Here is a 3911-nt window from a genome sequence, read left to right as displayed (position 1 = left end):
ACCTTAGATCCCCACATTTATAACTGAAAACTTGGAGCTTTGACCAGATCTCCCATCCCCACCGCTTCCATCCCCAGATTCTGGCAACCACTTTTCTACTCTCTGCTTGAGTTAACCTTTTATATGGTTTTACATATAAATGAGATCATACTGTGTTTATCTTTTTGTGTCCTGACATTTCATATAGCATAATGTCCTTCAGGTTCCTCCCATGTTGTTGCAAATGGCAAGATTTCCTTCCTTGTTATGTCTGAATATTCAATCTCTCATTGTATGTATATACCATATATTCCTTACCCACTTGTCTGCCAGTGGACACAGGTTGTTTCCAAATCTTGGCTACTATGAACCATGCAGTGAATGTGGGGGTGCAGGTATCTCTTTGAGATACTGATTTCATCCACTTTGGAGGTATTTTCCTAAAATGCTAGTAGAATTAGCATATTTTAAACATTCAGCGGCTGAGTTCTGTTTTTCTAAAAAGGATTAAATAGAACATGTTTTCAATTAAGGCCTCCGGTCACTGCGGAACTGGAGGGTAATTGGTGCTTGCCTTCCCTCTGGGGCCTGTCAACCTGAGGGTCATGACTTCCGGCCACTTCAGACCTGAGGTGATTTCAAACCAGCACAAGTTGACATTTTTTTCTCTCTATCCAATGTGTTCTCTATGTTCAGTTATTCACTTGGCTCAATTTCTCTGAGATCTAAAGAGAAGAGAGAGATTTAAGAAGGAAAAGAACACAGCTCCATATGTTGTATGGTATACAGTTTGTAAGAGATATGCTTTGCTCACAGCAGCCAGATTAGCTACTGCAAATCATTCTGTGGTAAAAGACAAGGATGCCTGTAAAAAAGATACATAAAAAAGTGTGTGTGTGTATGAGGGAGACAGACAGAGGGAGAGAAAGAAATTGTTACTGAAATTTTAGAAATGAACCTTTTTATTCTTTTTAATAAATGCTAACTGATTTCATTGCAATTTAGAGAATATAGGTAGCATATAATCATAAGGAAGAATAAGAGGTAAGTATAAGTAGTTCATAGTTCAATTCTATGCTTTTTCTCATCTAATATGTGCCAATTTTCCAAGTCATGAGACATTATTCAGAAACATCATTCTCAATGACTGCATCTTGTTAAGTAATATAGTAGTAAAACTACCTCAAAAATTGATTTAAGTTTTGCATAGTAGTACATTAGCATGGTACGTATTACAAAGCTACAAAGGATATGTAGAGAAAATCCTCCCTCCCACCTCCTGTTCATCTCCTAAGACGCAGTGTAGATTACAAGTTTTATCTTTTTGAAAAAATTTTTTATTGAAGGATAATTGCTTTACAGAATTTTGTTGTTTTCTGTCAAACCTCAACACGAATCAGCCCTAGATATACATATATCCCCTCTGTTTAGAACTTCTCTCCCATCTCCTTCCCCATCCGACCCCTCTAGGTTGATACAGAGCCCGTTTGAGTTTCTTAGCCATACAGCAAATTTGGCAATATGTTTTACATATGGTAATGTAAGTTTCCATGTTACTCTTTCCATATATTGCACCCTCTCCTCCCCTCTCCCCATGGCCACAATTCTATTCTCTATGTCTATTTCTCCATTGCTGCCCTGTAAGTAAATTCTTCAGTACCATTTTTCTAGAGTCTGTATATATGTGTTAGAATACAATATTTATCTTTCTCTTTCTGACTGACTTCACTGTATAATAGGTTCTAGGTTCATCCATCTCATTAGAACTGACTCAAAGGTGTTCCTTTTTATGGCTGAGTAATATTCCATTGTGTATAGGTACCACAACTTCTTTATCCATTCATCTGTTGATGGATATCTAGGTTGCTTCCATGTTCTAGTTAATGTAAATGGTACTGCAATGAATAATGGGATGCATGTGTCTTTTTCAATGAAATGACTAGTTTCCTTCTCTTCTCAGACTTGAGGGGAAATAATTCAGTTTCAAGATGGCTGGTTATTATTTTTTTTTCTTATTAAAGATTCCCAAAGAATCATCTGTTTATCAGTATAGATACTCAAATACTGTGCTTTGCTCCATGCATGATATATTTTTTCACTTTTTTTCTGGACTCCTCTGTCCATGGAATTCTCCAGGCAAGAATACTGGAGTGGGTAGCCATTCCCTTCTCCAGGGGATGTTTCCAACCCAGGGGTCAAACCTGTCTCCTGCATTGCAGGCAGATTCTCTGCCATCTTAGCTACCAGGAAGCCCCCTTTCCTTCTAAAAGGATCTGAAATACATTAAAATTTCTGAACTAAAATCTTGGAACACGATTTTGGTATGCGTGTTCTTGGTACACGACTTTGTATATAGTCATATTCCAATAAGAGGGGTCTGTTTTCTGAGGGAGACTTGTGGATTTACTCATACTTTTTCAGGTGCTAACTTCACACAGATTTATTCAGGCCAAAAAAAAAAGCATACGGATGTAGGAATAATTCACATTAGAGTGTTAAAGATGTTATATATCTATAAGGACTGATGGGATTGGTATAGGACAAATAGTGGCTGATAAGAGAAACACAGCAAGGATGACAAGAAAATGCCCCCAAGCTCAGCCAAAACTAGAGAGCTATATCTGATCGTTTAGATGAAAGCAGTACCAATGCTTGTGTGAATCTAGTAGTTAACTCCAGAGTCATGTGGTGACAGGTGTTTAGTAATTGGAAATTTAAGTTCACTTGCAGCAAGTAAAAGGTAAATATTTCATTCTATAGCATGGGATCAGCAAATCCCAAGTCATCGTTTACATATCTTTATTAAATCCTAAATTAAAAGAACCCCTTATGGTGTTAAGGAGAGGCATCTGGATCCAGTCATCTTGCTCATGTTATTTTTCAAATGGGCAATAGTGGCTGTGTAACAAGTTACCCCTAATTTAGAAACTTAAAATAACTAGTATTTATTATTTCCCATTTTCTGGTAGACAAAAATCAGGGAATGGTTGGATGGGCGTTGCTGGCTCCCTCTCTCATGAGGTTGCAGTCAACCTGATGGGTTGGGGGAATGCCATTGTCTGAAAGGTAGCCTAGGGCTGGAGGATTCACTTCCAAGTTGAGGCAGATAGTCTTTGGTGGTCTCAGTTACTTGGTGGCTGTGGGCTGTTGACCTGTATTCCTATGAATCACTCCATAGACTTCTTGAATGTTCTCATGTCACAAAAGCTGCCTTCACCTCTACTATCGTAGAGGGAGCAAGCAAGCAAGAGAACACCTGAGATGGAAGACACAGTTTCTTACAGTCTAATCGTTGGAGTGTAATACCATCACTTCTATGTGCTATAGGTCACACAGACCAACCCTGGTCTAGTGTGGAAGGGGTGTGATTCTATATAAGGGTTTGAGTATTAGGGAGCAGAGACCACTAATGGCCATCTGGGAGGCTGGCTATGATCAGTTCAATAGAGTTCAGTCGCTCAGTCGTATCCGACTCTTTGCGACCCCATGAATTGCAGCACACCAGGCCTCCCTGTCCATCACCAACTCCTGGAGTTCACTCAAACTCACATCAATCGAATCGGTGATGCCATCCGGCCATCTCATCCTCTGTCGTCCCCTTCTCTTCCTGCCCCCAATTCCTCCCAGCATCAGAGTCGTTTCCAGTGAGTCAACTCTTCGCCTGAGGTGATCAAAGTACTGGAGTTTCAGCTTTAGCATCATTCCTTCCAGAGAACACCCAGGACTGATCTTTAGAATGGACTGGTTGGATCTCCTTGCAGTCCAAGGGACTCTCAAGAGTCTTCTCTAACACCACAGTTCAAAAGCATCAATTCTTCGGCACTCAGCCTTCTTCACAGTCCAACTCTCACATCCATACATGACTACTGGAAAAACCATAGCCTTAACTAGATGGACCTTTGTTAGCAAAGTAATGTCTCCGCTTTTGAATA

Source organism: Bison bison, unplaced genomic scaffold (assembly GCF_000754665.1).
Source record: "Bison bison bison isolate TAMUID 2011002044 unplaced genomic scaffold, Bison_UMD1.0 scf7180017864307, whole genome shotgun sequence".
Taxonomy (NCBI): Eukaryota; Metazoa; Chordata; class Mammalia; order Artiodactyla; family Bovidae; genus Bison; species Bison bison.
This window is presented reverse-complemented; position numbering follows the sequence as displayed.